Source organism: Centruroides vittatus, unplaced genomic scaffold, assembly GCF_030686945.1.
Source record: "Centruroides vittatus isolate TY-2023 unplaced genomic scaffold, ASM3068694v2 scaffold_211, whole genome shotgun sequence".
Classification (NCBI taxonomy): Eukaryota; Metazoa; Arthropoda; class Arachnida; order Scorpiones; family Buthidae; genus Centruroides; species Centruroides vittatus.
The window spans coordinates 903,756-922,719 of NW_027122687.1; the positions used below are offsets into that span (position 1 = coordinate 903,756).

At 33.7% G+C, this 18,964-nt stretch overlaps 1 pseudogene; it reads left to right on the forward strand.

Moving 5' to 3' along the window:
• Positions 1-4,778: 4,778 nt before the first annotated feature.
• LOC136987438 (uncharacterized) lies at positions 4,779-17,897 on the forward strand (annotated as a pseudogene).
• Positions 17,898-18,964: the final 1,067 nt, after the last annotated feature.

The window sequence follows — 18,964 nt, forward strand, 5'->3', positions numbered from 1 at the left end:
AAAATATGGCAAATTGTTCGTATAAAACACAAAAAATGCTCAGTTTACGTGACTAATTTATCCTTATTAACAGAGCTTTTAAGCTATTTACGAAAACAATACGAAAAAAAATTTTTTATTACAAAATAAATTTCTAATTAGATCAAAATTCCATTGTGTAAGGGGTCACGTTACGGGCGACATCTGGTTTTAACTAACTACGTCATTTCCCGTCATACGTCACGCCAGTGTATCCTCTTCCCCCCTTTACAGTCACGATCGTTTCTACGAAAAGCCAACCTTGTATGAAGAATTATCATTATTTTCTATGATTAAAATAATAATAATAATAATAATAATAGTAATAAAATATGAACGATTATTATAAAAACAAAATGCTTGGGTTTTATTAATAGGAAACTAAAAGCTCTTATCTATGTAAATCATTATGTTATTAGTGTAGAAAGGTGTAATCGTCGATCATTAAACATTCATGGGCTCATGGTACATTTTATTACGTCATAAATTTTAATATATGGTCTATCCTGTAAGCAGTGCCGGCTCAGACGTCGGTTTTTCGGGCCCCGGACCGAGTTTTCGCGCTCAGAGGGGCCCCACACTTTCAAACTTCTAAGAAAAAAATTTTTTTGAAGATATTTCGGGGCCCTACTAATCTCCAGCCGGCCCTGCCTATACCAAGGTTGTGCGTTATGCCAGTGTATCTACCACTTAAACGTATGGCAATTTATACGACTTTCTTTAATGTATAATCAGTAGCATAACCAGGGAAGGGCTCTGAGTTATTGTATATAAATTAAATTAATAAAAATCAAATAAGTACAGAGGAAAAAGATTCGAATGTGTGTGTGTGTATACAATATCGCATTTACTCTTCACGCACGGTGGTACAGGAGTGAATGGAGGTTTTCATGTTCTAATTCAGTCTCCCCCGGTTGTACTTACACTACTGTGTATGATACACTATAATAAATGACATAAAAATAAAAAATTCTACTTATTTTTATATCATTTTTTATATACTGCATCATCATAAAAGTGTACAAAGAAATAAATTTTTTTTGTAGAATGCACGTAAACAATGTTTAAATAACTTTATTTTTGAAACAAAATGCTCTAGAATCGTGTTTAATATAATACTAATAATTGTATGTAACTTATATAGGTGAGGCCTCACCTTTTTAAGGATCTCAGTATATTAAAAAAAATTCCTCATCATCCTTTACAGATTGTTAGAACAATGGCCTGCTTCGAAAAAATTTTATTATAATTTTTTAGAGGCTTTTTCTTGTTAATACATAAGAAATACAATGAAATGAATAATTTGTAACAAATATTCTTGAGGCCTCTTAAATATGAGGTTAGTGTTAAATTTGGCTTCAGTCTACAGTTTAGGGCCTCCGATTTTTACACGTACCGTCGAGGAAGGGCCAACGTTATATCTTAAGGCCACAACAAATCTAAGTTTAGATCCAGATTTGTGCATAAACGTAAGCTAAACAAGCTACAGCTTAGGGCCTCGCGTTACGATTCTAAAGCTGAGAATCTCACATCAGAGAAGGGCCTGTTATGTGTTATAACAGTAATCGTAACAAATCTAAGTCCAGCCTTGGGACATGGCTAATGTATTTTGAGTGTTTTCAAATACTCTTTCGCTATCTGAAAGTACAGTGCACTTTAATCTTTTATTTACAATATATATAATATATTCTATAAACATACATCAACTCGACTGCCCTATAGATATGTGTTTATATATATATATATAAAGAACTATATTATATAATCAGGAAAATATAAATTAGTATCTAAATTCTCCTTACAAAGTTTCAGATTTTATTTTAATCTAAGTTAACCTAAATTTCTAGACTGTCTAACATTTACATAATGAGATAAGAAAATTAAGTAAAGCTCAGATAACGTTAAAACTTAAATAGTAAAGGGCAGTTGCGACGTAGTATTATCGATAGAGTAACCTTCACATGCAATCACTACAAATTTACTAGGAAAAAAAAAATGCGTGAGAAAATGCTTTTAGCCATCGAGCAGACAAACTAACAGCCTCTCTAAAATCTTTTATTTAAGTATATTTTCGAAAGCGTTTAAACCGGAAGCTGTACGACGTCCAGTCACGTGATGCGGGTATACGAACGTGACGTCTTTTGTATCGGATATGGCTTATATAACAGTAAACAATAACGATAATTTACGGTAATCACGAATTGATTAGTGAATTTTACGGCTATAAAAAACTGTGGGGAGTATTAAACAAACACACAGACCAGCGTTACGATCGCATGACACATAATGTACGATTGCGTAAGTAAAAATCGCGTATTTCATAAATACAAACGCTCTTTTCTAACCTCTCTACACGGACTATCTGAATGTGTAACAGGGTTTAAGTGCGTTTTCTTGTCAGTAGACCTCCTATAGATAACATTACGTAGATTGGGAAACGGGTGCTGTGGTATGCGGTTTTTATCTGTTATGAGGCTTTCACTAAATTTGGTACTGCTTGGGAGGGTGGAGTAGTGACTAAAATAAAAAAATAATAATGAAATTAAAGCAATTCCCGGAAAAGACCGAAAAAATAAGTTTAACACAAAGGATATCCAGTATTATACAAGTACAGATGTGTTCAGTACTTGTTTAATACTGAAATAACTGCTGGGGAGGGTGGAGTAGTAACTAAAATAATGAATAAAATTAAAATAATTCCCGGAAAAGACCGAAAAATTAAGCTTAAAGCACTTAAAGACAAAGGATGTTTAAGTATGAAACAAGTACAGATGTTTTTAGTATTCGTTTAATACTGAAATAACGACGATATCGATGATTTAGATGAACATATTTCATTTTCTCTGATAGAAATCGAAGTGATTATATAAATTATCTCTATGAAACATGGCTGATTTGTTCTTGTTTAAAAAATCTTTACATTTTTATCTTATTAAAGAGAAAGTTCAGCATCGAGCATTAATCAGATAAATGGAAAATTTTAGGAATTTTTCAACCTTCTTCTACCTTTTATCTGATGTAGAAATACCAATGTTTCCTATGGATAATAATTATTTTTTATATCTTAAAAAAATTCATTTCCAAATATGGCGCCGCCGTATCGATTCCGATCTGTCTTTTACATACAGTTTTCTAGAAAAATAAATAAATTCCCTTTTACTTTTCCTTTATGCATTTAGATAAAAAATAAAGCTACATTTTTATGAGTTTTATCTCCCTTTAGAAAGTATATACATAGTCAAATTCAATACAGAGAATTACATCTGTAGATTTGAAACTAAAAGCATTCCTTTATAATCAAAGAAAGCAAAACATTACTTGGATGCAATGAAAAACCAAAATGAAAGCAACTAACAATTAAGATAGGAAAACCCTGCTGAAAAGGGCGACGGAAGGGACTAGTGATAACGTCTTCCCTGTTTATCAAACTAGGACGTGACAGTTGCCTGCCCTGGAGACAACAATTTGCCCGGTGATCCATTGCCACTACTTTGGTCCATATCTTCTACTTCCTTCTAATGGATCCTTGACTCTATACCAGACATTTGGGGATGTGCGGGGGAAGACGAGGGGGTAAGACGTTCTGGGGTTTGTCACTGTAAAAGCTCGCGCTATTCTACAAAACCCGGCCGGGGGTAATTGCACCTCTGTAAAATATTCAAAAGTTTTTAACCAAATTTTCTGGTCGAAACCGAAATGCACTTATTTATTTTATTTTATTATAATAAACGGAATGTTATAACCAAATAATCGAGTAAATTAAATGCGTAACTTCTGGTATAAATTGTAAATCAAACAGGTCAAGTGAATATAAAATATTCAGCATTGAAAACATGCAAATGTTTAGAATAAAAGAACATTGTTCTTTTAATTAATGGCAATTTTATTGGAGTTTTTTTCCTTTTTAAATTCGAACCGAATAATAACTCGTGCCAGATTTGAAAAACTCAAGGTCACGTGCATAAACAATCGAAATCACAAATAAATCACAGTACTAAAGCGCAGAAAAGTGCACATTTTACTAATAATTCCCATTATAAAATGCTTATTAAACGATCTACGAGAGTAAATTTATTACTAAAATATCATTATTTAAATATAAAGAATTGTTTTTTTTTAATTAGCAAACTGAATATTCCGGTTATAATCTCGTTTAAAAAAATTACAATTAATTATGCGGTTCGAAATTAAATAATAATAAATGGACTTTAATAGCATTTCGCAATTTAAAAAATAACAGTAATTATTATTATCCCTTATCTTCGTTAGATTAAAAGATAATACAAAGAAGATATTCAAGGCTCTAACCGCTTTAAACAATTCAAATAATCTAGCAACATACAACATTCAGACGCCAATGAGTCATAGTCATCCTCTTTCTTGTAGACAACTGGCGTCTACCAGGCTACACACCAACAATTATAAATTGGAAACAAATTTTAAAATTTCCCAACTAGTTAACGGTAACGAAATGTAAAACGTAAAACCATTAAAACCAGTTTAGAAACCCTTTGCCATTTACGGTAAAAAAAAAAAAAAAAACACGTGTAAGAAATAACACTACGGTTTCATACGTCGAGTTAAAATTTCGGTTATTCGCGTTGACCTTTTTTCTACTTCTTATTTTACTTTTAAAGGGGTGAAAAACATCGTGGAAAACATCAAAATCCAAACCAATGAAACGAGAGTTGGTGGTCATGTGACACACCCTGTGAGGTAAGAGCATGTTGTAGCTACTATACTCTGCTTGACTTCGACATACCCAACGGTGGAACAGCTACAGAGAGGTTGTTGTTCCATGATGTCCGCTAATGTGACTGGCGTGATGAGTAGATCCATTACATTAATCAATCTTGTAGCATATTTCATGCTTTTCGTCACTGGAAAAGTAACAGGTTAGTAACTTGCTTAATAAAAAAAAAAAAAAATACATATAGGCTACAGTACATATATTAAGTTGATAACTACATAACTTGATATTTTCTATGAAAATAATTTATACGAAGGATGATATACGTTAACTAAACCCCGTTATAGCGATTTACATATTTGTTTTACTTATCAGTTATGATCTTATAATATTGTCTAAATTATGGCCTCTTGGGTAGATTATAACATAATTTACCGTGAATTATTTTATAGTCTATCGCGTAAGGGTAGTATAATTAATAAATATTTAAATTATTGAATATTTTAAAATGATTTTTTAATGCTTGGTTTATGATAAAATAACATCAGCAGCAGTCGTTGCTTGTTTTCACGTTCTTGTTTACTAATTTATGGCATGCTTTAGTTGTTATTGAAACTGCTCCCAATGTGATTTTTCTTTAATGTTTACAAAATATTCTTAACGCGGATCACATTTCCTGCACTTAATTTAACTTCAGAATGGTTCCTTTAGCTGATTTTAACAATAAAATATAAGTTATTTAAGTTACTTCTGCGATTATTCTTAGTCTCGTGTTGTTGGCATTTTTCACGTTGCAACATCACTTAAAATTATTACACCCGTTAATTCGAATAATCAGCACTTCTCTTAGCTTATTTTGGTGTAAATAAATCTAAATTTTCGGATATAAAATATATAAATTTAAGAAAACAAAATTTTAATCGCTCACAAACAGAGATAAGAATGTAACTAAATAAAGCAATTATGTAATATTATCATTTTTTTTAAACACGATAATGCCTTTATCTTGGCGTCTAAATTATAGATTAAAATTTTACGTATCTGATTCGACCATTTTCTATTTATAAATTCTTGAAATCACCTTTGATCCCTGGCAAAGCGAGCGAATCCGTTTAGTAAGAAATATGACGAAGGAGAGTTAAATTGCAGCCATTGACGAAAAGAAGGGACCACTGTATTGGTGACATAACTTGTCTCACTTGTTACACCCACAATAATTAGTCCACTTGCCTGTGTTTACATTTCTCTAATACCAAACTCTTAAAGAGTTGAATAGGACCAAACACTAAACCATTGAAATATTGTAAAGTTCTTCAACATCTTTAAATTTCAAAGGGGTTGAACAAAATGTCAGTCTTTAATATCACGTTACTCCCTTTTCAATGGACTTCTGTTCCTGAAACATTAAATAGAAAGTTAATATTCACCAAACTTTTCAATCTTTCATAATTTATTTTATTACTTTTTAAATACTTTTTTACGTGTTTAATGTATAAATCCCCCCTTTTTTAATTATTTAAAAATTAATTTACGCATGAAAATACCGTTATTTACTTAACTAATCACGAAAAGATATTTGAAAATTCAAAATATTTAAATTTTTAAATACTTCTCCTAATTGGTTATTCGGCTTGACAAGAAAATTTGAAATTTTTAAAATATTTACGCGCGATTGGCTATTTTTTATAATTGACAGTTTGAATTTTCAAATATTTCATCTTTGATTGGTCATTGTCGTAATATACATTTGAAATATTAGAGTTTGATTGGTTGTTCGTCATAATAGAATAATTTGAAATTTTAAAATCCTGCAATGTAATTGGTTAACGTCACGATATTTTATATTTTGAAATGTAATTCGGATATAATTTGTTTTTAACGCGAAGAAGCAATTCCTGCATACGAAATGAGAGAAATTCATTCATTTTTAATCATTTTTAAATGAATTTTATTTACATAATTGTTTATTTATTAAAGAAAACGAGAAATATCATTTGGGGGTTGTACTATATAAAAATGCATACTGTAATTATGTTTCTACCCCTTTTAGCAGGCTGCAGGAAATGAAAACAATTTCGAAATCGTCCAATTTCCTGCATCGTGCTCCACTTCGTCGTCGACTTTTTGTAAATCGTTTCCTGGATAGTCGTGACGTCATTCACTTCTTAACGTTTGTTGTGTTCGGTTCAACGTAAACAAATGCATTCTAGCCAATAGAAACAAGCTAAAAAGGAATACTCGTAACCAATCGGAAACAATTAAGCACCCCGCAGGATCATTAAGTAATAAATTAATATATAAAACCATTATAAATACCCTTTACTGTAAACGGTGTATTAAAAATAAATAATAGAAGTTTTATTTATATAGCGATAACGACTGTTAAATTTGCATTATTCTATGGAGTTGCCCATAAAATGTTAGGTCATTGAACAAGCCGGCAGGTAAATAAGTTAAACAGGTAATCCGGAAGGCGCCATCGCCAACTCCCAAAACAACCGGCATCATCAAAAGATACTACTAGATGATGATGATGTCACTTATCTTCTACTGTTACGTCACGCGGTAGTTCTTTTTTCCTCCTCTACAGTATCCGTTAAGGTAATATATTACTTATATACGGTTTATATATATACATATATTTTCTCCCTCTCTCTCTCTGTGTGTGTCTGTCTGTCTGTGTGTTTTTCTAAAGAAGATCCATTGATGCGCCTCTAGCTTTTATAAATTTCGTCTTATCTCTAGGCAATATTTTTTGCTACGACATAAATCATACTTTAATTACAAAAGGGAGATGATGCATATGAGAAAGTATCAATCTAATTGCTGTAAGAGCTAGCTTAGAACCTGGTAGTAGCCCATCCATAATTATGTAATTAGTTCAGGCGATGGTATTCGAGGCATTTTCTATACGTTTCTATATTAAATTCTTATACTTTTGTATGCAATACAACTTTTTCTTCCATCTATAATCATTAACTAAATCAGTTTGCACGGGGCATTATTTTATATTATTATTTTAAAAAGTTTTTCTCGTGTTGGAGACCCTTAATTAAAGATATTCGCTAATTTCATATATATATATATATATACAAGTGTATATATATATGAAATTTTTTATGATTATTTGACATCCTTCGTTAAAGGCGACGTCAAGACGAACGGATTTATCCCTCCAGAATATCAATGAAGGTCCAACTTGGAAGGTCACTGTACTGTGACGTCACGAAATTACATCCCTAGAGCATATCTGATTGGTCATTTTTGAGTGGAAAGAATGTTTTTCCCGTTCGATATTGTAAACAGTATTGATATATTTATGTGTATCTATCGATGAACGTTTTGATTTAACTACTCGAAATTTCTCGAAATTAATTGCGATTATCCAAATTTTTATTTAGTCTACCAGATATTTCTGCAGTTAAAACTTTAAAAAGAAAAAGTGTATTATTTTTATAATTTAATTTATTTTCTATATTCTTCTTTTAATTTAGTGACATTTTCGCTTATAGTGTGGCATTACGCTCGTTATATTTTCACTTATAAAGTGTTTATAACAATATTCTGTTTGGTGTTATAAATTTTTATGATGTTTAAGTAACGTAGATTAATTATCTCGCCATTAAAAGCTTTAATAAAAATTATTTATTGCAAATTTTATACTTCTGTTTTTTTTTTCAAGCTGTTCCTAGAAAATATGTTTTTATCATTCCAAACTTTGCCTATAAAAATTATGATTTTTTAACTAAAATATAATAAATTAAGCCTTAAATTACTTTAAAATCTTATTTATTCAAGAAATTTTCGATTTTTCGTTCGAAAAAGTCACTACAATGGCGCCAGGAACAATTATCTTGCCACACAATAAGCTGTGTTCTTTTTAAATTAAAAATTAGTGTTCTCACGTGTTATTCTTGTTTAAAAATTACGTTTTTTTGTGTAGAAAAAAGGCGTGGGTAGTATTTACAATTTTATTTTTTCCGACATTATTTTTTTATAAGTAATAAATTCCGACAATGAAACGGTGAAAGAACGGCGTAGCTTTGAATGACAGGTTGTAAGTCCCCCTCTCTCTTTCTGTTTCTCGGTTCTTGCCAGATTCGTTATTTGAATGTGAAGTATTTTTAGAGGATGAAATCTTATCAGGACTAAGTCATGCCAGACCACGTGATCGTAAGGACAATTACCGCTTTCTACTGGTTTCGTAGCTGGCTCACTTACAAATTAAATAATAAATTATCGCTTTGAAAAATAACTGGCATTCAAAAATAAATGCCAGTTAGTTATTCTTTCTTTTGCTTTCTTATCCCCCCTCTCGTAACTATTGAATTCGGTGCATTAGACAAGAATACGTAACTAGTGAGTAGGTGAGAGTCACCTTGCTCATCCGAAAGTGTATAGGATGTTGACAGGCAACATACAATTTACCGACCTCATAACGAATGCCACTAAAGGGAGGTAACGTCCCTCGGGCCTTGTCCTTGTTTGCGTCACATTCCACGACTCGTATCTGCCTATTTTCGTCGTAACCCTTCGCGGCTCGAGCATAACCGATAGGCCCTAAACTCGCGGAGGACGATACCGACGAGATTAAGATCCATATTTTGGTTTGATCTTTTCTTTTTACGCCATACCGAAGGCAAACACCACCTGGTCACGTGTTGACGTCTTCACTGTTATTCGGGATGGCTCCCTCCAGGCGGAAGTCGAACCAACTGATTGATGGGGCCACGCGTACCGGGTCGAATGCGGGGTCGTCGCTAATTACGTCATCCGCCCAGGGTGTCGAAAATTCGGCGTGAAAACTCCACGTCCACCCACTAATACGGAGCCGAGATAATCCATCCGATCTCGCAGGAATCGGCGAGATCGAAACAAAAAATAAAAAACACCAGATCTCAGCATCATTAACGGGAGATTTTCTTGGGGGGTTCGAATTTCGTAGGGGTGACGATTAAATATTTAAAAATAGTTTAATAAAAACTCGAACAAACATCGAAAAAAATGCTTTTTTCTAAACCCATCCGAGGAAATAAATTACTTTTGTAAAAGATATAAATAATTTTCCGACCCATTTGGTTGGAGGATGTGCACTTTTTAATAGAAAAATCACTTTTAGGAACACCCACCTCATACCATCGGCGCCGAAACCCAAAATAAGTTAAAATTCTCTTCGATTTTTTTAAAAAAAGAAAAAGTCTGTAACATATTCGAAGTTGGAAGAAGTTCGAGAAGATATACAACATTGGCTTAACATCTTTTTTACAAGTCTCCTTTATTTTCTTAATAAATCTCTGCACTAGAAATAAAAAAATTGAGAGGAAATTCCATTGGAATTAAGCTAAACCAAAACATTTTTTTTCATTTTTTATTTTTTCGATGAAATAAATAAAAATATAAATGAAAAATGATTATAATTACAATTTTTTTCTTCGTTAATGTTCAATTTAATTTAACTTTAAATATTTAAATATTACTCCATTTAACGTATTTTCCCTCAGTTTAGCGGAATTCGGAATTAGCGACACTCGAGGTTTTTCTGTACATTTAAAAAAACAAGAAGAATTTAAAGAATTTATTTATTTATAAAATTTTATATACTTTATTCATTCGCATTTTAAATTTCCTTATCGCCATCTCTAATTAAAAAGGGGGTTGGATACTTTTAATAAACGACAAATTAATTTTTGCACGCTTTGTATACAGTGTTTAGATTTTTTTAAAAAGTATTTAATTGCTTTAAAAGATAGGAAATTATAAGAGGACGAGCTTAAAAAAAACATGAAAACATAAATTCTCTTCCTAATCATCTGCATGTTTACGTCGCAGCCATGCATGCATGACGACACAGAGAAATGCTGTGTTGTGTGTTTTTTTCCCAGTTTTTTCCATAGGCGAAATTACAATTTTAGAAGATAACAAAGACTAGGTAACTATTTCGTTTCCATCTGTTGGTCCTAGTATCGACTGCACGCAGAGGACACGGGAAAAAAGTACACATATAGAGAAAAACTTAATGACAGCTTAACTACGTCCAGCTAGTAAATTGGTTGGCTGGTCTAATGACAGGTTTCGTACAGAAGATACGTGGTGAAGACCAACACGCGGGAGATTTTTTTATTTTTATTTTACGGGGTTCTGTTGAAATCTCGTTCGTGTTTGACATTAAAAAAATCAAGTGGACAAGTTCAAGGAGAAGCCCGGCAAAAGAGAAACCCCACAAAATCCTCAGTTGGTAAATAAAGTCGGAGGATAATGTACCAAAAAACAAGAAAATGTGGGATTTTTCTGTATTCACTCGCTCGAATTTTGAATATAGAAGGTGGGTTTTATCCACGTTTTTAAATTCGGCGAGTGGCGTAAAACCATGACGAAGTTTGGCAGCGTGGTTGACTCACTGGGAAATGCTCGAGCTTCGAAGAGCGACATTAATAGTCACACGATTTGCATAGGTTTTCCATTAATAATGGGATAACGTAATCGTGTTTATCTACCGACCATAATAATAATAATAGGTTTATGGTTTGATAGTTCTTCGGAGAAATTCGCCACGGTTTTTAATTGTGATACTTTTTGAATCCATCCGACAAAGATCCTTCACCAAACTAATGATTGAGAATTACAGGTAGTAAGATTTCCGACGGGACGGAAGATTGTTATATGGGGTCGAGCAGCAGCTGCAACATGAAGTAGTCTATAAGGCAAACTGATATTAGACTGTTGGATAGCAAGCATCCCCTCTTCATGGCCCCAGTCACGTTTAGGGACGATTTTCCCAGTCGGATGATCGGCGCCTTTGCATGTTATCCAGCACACAATGGACCACCTGTTGTCTTGGTCCTTCGCTTCATTGCGTAGACCGGCATCCGAAACAATGACAATTAAACTTCCGGGAAGTAATGGCGCCACCGTTACTCTTTCCTGTGTGAGGATTTTTTTTTTATCCATTTTCTCCTTTTGTTTTTTCACCCATGTCCATTTTCGGAAGTTAGAAGAGACGCCATTTTTTTTTTCTTTCTTTTAATTAAGCAACTAATGAGGGGCGCCGCGGTGTCTGATTGCTACGAGCTGCTGAATTACAAACAAGAACAATGGGAGAATGCAAACCGGGCTCGAATTTTATAGTTTTTACGCTCTCCCCTCCCCCTTGCTCCCTTGCACCAATTGGTTTCGTGTAATGAGGAATGGTGCTGTAATTTATAGCACGAATTTTTGCGTGTCTGTTCACTTTTTTTCTTTTTTTTATGGCACATTCTGATGCGGGGGTGGACAAGAGTGCCTTTCTCGAAATTGCTTCCTTTTTTTTAAGAAGAAAAATAAGAGCTTTCGAGCACTTTTCATGGGAAAATAAACTTAAAACGAAAATCATTTAGCGCCTTCATCCAACGGCCCACTGCACATCGGTTCTTAATCACAGAGGACACAAGGTTCGGTGAGCTTGGGCGACATTTAGACTGAGACCCTTCCTAATGATGACTTTGGTTCCTTTTTTCTGTGTGAAACAAATAACCCCCTAATGTGGGCAGATAGCATAGCTTCGAATAATGGGTTTAACCTTGAAAGATTTTTGCTGTGTGTGTGTATTCTTTACTTCTTCTTCGTGGATATCGATTGGTGACACGAAAAGGAGAACGTCACCCAAAAATTGTCGCGCCGACAATTCCACGAATTTAAACAATAGCTCAATTTTGGATTGCGGTTGAAACTCGCAAACCGATTCCTCCTCAAACAATGAAGAAGAAATTGATTGAAGGAACCGAAAAATCAAACACGAGAATTTCTACTCAAAAACATTTGGATCATTATTTGGGTCGGTGCGTTCCTTTCGGGCAGCGTAGACCTGTCATTATAATCTCGTTTTAGGGGTCCTTTGCAGCAGCATCGTGCCACCTAACTGTCATGACTGTCCCCAGGAATTCGGGGATCTGGCTGGAGTGGGGGTATTTCTACCCCTAAAAATAGACCTCCCGATGACGTTTCTGTGGTCAGATCTGCCCCTTTTAATTATAATAATCTTTTACCAAGAGAATTTTTCGTTCCTAACGAATTTTGTAATTTACTTTCCTCAAAAAAAATGTCGCTACCCTCTTTGTTTGCAAGGGAATATTAGTGTGAAAAATTTGGTATATTCTTCGAAGGAAGGGAGAGGATTCATTATCGAAGTAAAATATAATAAAGAAAAAAAATTTAGAAGTGGACGAAGGGAGGAAAAACACAATAATAGTCCCGAGAAAGTGAAACAACATAAAATTACACAAGTATTTTTGAAGAAAATACTGTCTGGAAACAAAGATAAAATGACAATAGTTGTGCATTGGTCCATGCCAAGTGAAGAATTAGGAAAATGGGAGGATCTGCTTGTGTTTTTTTCCCTGTATTCTTTTGTCTTTGCCCTTTGTCTATAGAAAGGGGGAATGGATTTCGGAACAGAAAAAAACAAAAAAAATTGTTTCTGGAGATGCTTGGTAGCCCAACATGCTATCGATAATTGTTAACAGTGCTTGATTTTAAAGCTTCTTTTCGTGTAATTTTCTACCGAAATTGCACTTAATTGGCTATTTTCTCGAAAATTATTTTTATTTCTTCCAATTAAAACTTACCTATTATTATTTTAAGAAGAATGTTTTGGAGGAAATTAGAAAGTTCTCGTGATTAGCGAAGCTTGAAGATGTGAAAAACAAAATCAGGGTATTTTCTCGAATTTTCAGAATATAATTTTTTTTTTATTTAATACATTTTAAATTATTTATTTATTTTAATTTCGAAGTCGAGCAATGCCAATTTTCTAAATCAATTTTCTGTTTGATAGAAGATTTATGATGCTCCTGATTCGTAAGAAATAACGATAAAGTTTTAAATTTCAGTTCATGTGATACGGAAAATTGAACTTTTGGCCCAGAAATTTAAGGTCTGGTGTCTCCAGATTTAAGATTTTTATAAAATTTCTCTTTTTTTCAAAATTTCAATAGTTTTAATGCTTTTTTGCGTGTTTACTAAACTATTTTCGGGCTGGAAATCATCAAAAATGAAACTAATTTCGAATACAGTAGGCTCTCGATTATCCGGCGCAAGTGTTTTCGGAGGCTTTTTCTGTCTTCTTCTACTTCATATCTTGATAAATGTCTTTATCGGGCACTCTAGCCTTATCAAGAAAGGATGGTTTCAGAAATTTTTGTGATGAGTTAACCCAAATATTGCCTCGTCCCTTACCATCTGGTAGCCCAATTGTGGGCCTATACAACTCGTAACGAACAGGAAAAAGGCCCCTTAATGCCACCAGAGCGGAAACAGATAAAAATAAAAAATAAAAAAAAGGACAAATGCCTTCGGTTCAAAAACCTGTGTGAAAATATAAAGCAACACGCGATACTGGATTGAATAAATAAAGATTTTTATAATTTTTTATTTCACAACTGACCCTATCTAACAATCAGTTCTCAAATACATCTCGTATTACATATGGTTCCGTATTATCCGGGTTTTTTTTTTCTTTTTATCTTGACCGCTTGCAGTTCCCGTTTAAATCGGACAATCGAGACTCTATACTGTATTTGTAATTTTTAAAATGTTTCCGGTTTGAATTTTATTTATTTATTTAATAAATTTTGTTAGATTGGGGCCTTCATTCTGATAAATTTTATATAAGTGGGATTTATTGTGATAATTTTTCAAAGAATTGGGGTCTTCTTTCCGGTAAATTTCACAGAACTAGATATTTTCCAATAAATTTCATAGAACTGGGGTAATCTTCCAGTACATTTCATAGGACTGGGTCTTCTTTCCAATAAATTTCATAGGATTGGGAGTCTTCTTTATGTCATATTTCATAGAATTGCGGCTCTTCTTTCCGATAAATTTCATAAAATTGGGGACATTCTTTCTGCTAAATTTCATCACTTGTAACGCATTTAATGTGTACTCTTGTATAATATTTTATAGAAAATTCTCCCATTTTGGAATTCCACTCTTTACTGCTATATAATTTTGAGAAACAAGATGAGTCACCCTACTCTTGTTTCAAGAAGCGAATGAATCAAATTACATTCGATTCCTAAAATCAAAGTCAACACGTGTTGCTACCGATCCTGGAATCACAAACACTCTATTTTTAGTTCAAAGACGGGTTAAATAACAAAAAAAACCTCCGATCCAATCACGCTTCTAATCTACAAACCGTTATTGATCAATAATTCGAGGAAGGAAAAAAAGGGGGAGCACGAAGACATAAACTGCACGCTAATATTGCATAATTCAGATTTTATCATCTTCAATTTAAGTGATCTTCAGCACGAGGGAAGGAAGAAGAGAATCGAGGAGGAGGAGAAAATATATATATGAAAGCCCAAGGAAAAATGGCCGGTGGGTTCAAATTTAATAGAATCGGCGTGAAATCCAGAAGTAGGAAAAAAAAATTAGAAGACGTTTGCAAAGCTACCAAGACAAATTTTAAGTACCTTGACAAAATTACCTTGGTCACTCCCGTTCTATCTCGATTCTAGACCGGTTTCAATTATGTCTTAATTCTGGCTCCACTCCAAAAACAATTGTAATGCATTTTAAAATACGTTTTATAATCTATAGAGTGATTTATGATAAGTTGAAGGGTGAGATCTTCGAGGGGGAGAGGAAGAAAAAAATAAAAAAAACAATAAAAAATAAATAAATACAGAACTGGTTTCGAAATTTAATCAACATCCGAAGGCGGACGGATTTAGCAATCTCATAAGCGCTTTATTCAATAAATATAAAATTAAATAACGTATTACTAAGCCCGAAACTAGTTTATTTTTTTACGTTTTGGGAGGGGGTAGCTAAATTGTGGCACCATCTAGCCGATTATTCGACAACTAGACGTTAGTTGTCGGTTTGCGCAACAGATGGCAGCACTTCTTGACATTTTTATTGCCATCTTAACCTTGACCTACCCTCGGTACCAGGACGGCTTTCATCGTTAAGTAGAAGCATGAAAGTTTTGTTGATTTCTAGTGAATTTTTCTTTGAAAAATTTCACTTACGGTATCGATTTTGAATTTAAAAATTCGTTGAATTGATGGTTGTTTCTCGTGTCTGGTGTTAACGGAATAAATCGTTTCGGTTGTTTGCGGAGTTGATTTTTATCCAAACTGAATCCCGTTATCAAATATTTACACGGCGTACATCATCGAACGTATTAAATGAGTCCATTTTTTTTTTCTTTACGCATAACGAAAAACAACTCGAGGCGGGTTCTTTTACTTTGAGAAAAGGCAGGGTACTTTCTTACTGACGTCACACGGGGGAAGGGCGGACAGAGGTCACAACCCCGAGCACCACGTGATTAACGAGGCCTAGGTAGCAGAGAAAGGGAGGCACCGTACCTTTTGTCTGGCATCTTTCTCGGCCACGTGGCTTTAAACCAACAAACTGGGTCGACATGTTTAGCCAACTGAATCTACGTCAATGTAGACTTTGTAATAGGATACGGTCTTCTCGACTTCTCTAGTTCTTTTTACAACACATGCACAGATTGTTATGCCCCGCCATTATTCTTAATGAATAAATTGGCTTTAATGGGGTCCTGCTGTTCACTTTCCTAACTTATAACCCACTGTTGGCACTCATTTTATTGCCATAAACAATTAAACGTCTAAGTCGAAGCCGTTGGGGGGAGGGGAATTTTTTGGGTAGATCCTGATTTGCTATTTTTTTTTTTTTTTTTTTTTTTTTTGGTATGGCAAACTCGTAGTACTCTCGCTACACGTGCAGAATCCTTAAGTGTAATTTTGTAATTGTACCGCGATTATCTATCAGTTTCCAAGCGTTTCCGTAATCTGATTCTCGTAAATGACTCCGTAACATTGTTGCTAATATATTAATCACCTTTTCGGTATTAATTTCAACATTAAAGCGTAAAAAATCATTCAAGCTTAACCTTTATTTTAGCGTAACTTTTACTACCCCCCTTCCTCACGTGCCATCATGGTAGATAAGGCGAGTGATGGATGTTGCCTGCCTATATTCCTTCAACTAGAAGAAATGCAGATGGAAGATATATTTATGTCACCATCTCTGGACAGATGGCTACCTGTTACTGGGTCCTGGGGCAAAAATTTTACAAATTTTAACGGGATGCCGCATAAAGAAGATCTTAACTTCACTGATAAAAATAACTACTAATAAATTATCTTTTTATGATTAGTATCTAACATGTTCGGAAACTTTAACATCGTAAATAGCATAATAAGATTCCCTCCTCCCCCGGTCCTTTCGTTTACAAAATTTTAATCTCGATATTCCTTTTCTTTTTGCCCCAGGTAAACTTATAACTTGTGCGTGCAGTACTGATGATTGTCAGGAGCAAAGGACAGACCGATGTAACACAACTAGCATGTGTTATACGCAATACCTCGATCGGCACGACGGCACGAACCCGATTTTGAGAGGATGTATCAGCAGTAGGACCCCACATTATGCGAAAATAGAAGACCAGCGGTTATGAATGCTAATTGGCCCATACTCGTATGTTGTAGTACCAATATGTGCAATCAGGATGCGGTACCCACGACTCCGGTGTTGAAACCTACGGAGAAGATTCAAGAAGGTAATTATTATCACTTTTAATACATTCGAAACGACTGTCAATGCGAGAAAATATATAATTTTCATGTAAACTTCACTCTTTTTTTATTACAGCAAACAAAACCGAATCGGTACCTTTGATTACAAAAAATAACACGAAAACCAACGAAAAGAACGCTAACAATCCTATAACTTCAGACCCGACCGAAACTAGTTCTGTTGCATTTTTTAATCCAATGTACATCGCCATTATAATGGTATCTGCTATAAGTCTATTGGCGGTCATTATAGTTATTTACTTATTTTGCCGCAAGGGGCGTCCTTTTCATCCCGACTGCACGGTCGTCCAGAGAAATTCATACTTAAAAGGTCACCATCAAGTTACAAGAGAAGACTCCGAGTTACCTCTACCTCTTCCCAGATCTAATGGTATTTACGATAACAAAATGGCTGTCAATACGTGATAATTACAGCGCCAGCAAAGATGCAAACAGATTAATTTCAGTCAAAAAAAAAAAAAAAAGTGAAAGTGTCATCGTTGTCCTGGAATATCAGAATTGTACCAAAGATCTGCAGCTCAGATTTTGAAATATTTTCCATTCCAGAGATGTTATTCGGGGAAGAACCACAGTTAGATGATCATTCCTATAATTTAAAAACGTTTATCCACACTTGCGCACAAAATGTGGTATGTTAATGTTCCTAATTACTTCATACCTCGTTGCGCTTTCGGAGTGCCACACGGACTCTAGAAGAAAATTATATAAATATTTATAATTATCTGCACCTTATTTTTGTCCAGAAAGTAGAAAAAAGTATGGTGCTGTAGGTGTTTTACTTTAAAATTTTTTTTTGTTTTTATATTCAAGAAACTCGGACAAGCGTGCAATGGTTAATTTATGAGAACACTCCCACTTGTGCTGTTTGTTCTGATATATTTTTATTATACTTTTGTGTATACGTGTGTGTGGTGTGTGTGTGTGTTTATGTATGCGATTTCGATATTTATGACACGTCTGCATAAAAGATGATAATAATAATAATAATATTAATAAATATCCGTTTATTATTGTGTTTATATTTGATGTAATAATAGCATTATGTAAATAATCCTTAGATAAAAAAAATAATAATAAATTATGTCTTCAAATTTTTGTTAATATTAAATGAAGTGATTGTGTTTCGTTCGAGTCGTCTACTGTTTACGCTCACCCATTCTCCTTTATAATATATTATTCATTGTTGCACTTCAACTTGTTGTGGCTCTAAATTATAACGTATAACAGGCCCTTCCTATCTATTAAATTATGTAAAAATGTGAGGCCCTAAGCTGCAATTTGTGTAAACTCGACCCTGGTAGTATTCCTAGTTAGTAGTACAACACAATTTACTGTAAGATATTATAACACTATTTACTACAGAAATAACTAACTTCAATAATATACATAAAACTAATGACACTATTAAGTGTTAAGCATATACTTTGTACTTTTTAAACATTGTACAAGCTACATTATATTGTTCTTCTATTGTAAAATCCAGTTATAATGTACTGTACAATAATCTAGTATTATGTAAGTATACTCAAGCGTAATGTGTACACTATACATACTTTAAACACTAGCAAACAATACTTTTGTTACGTATTGTTCGAATTGAAATTCTTAACTTTTCGTATTGTAAAATATGGAATATTAA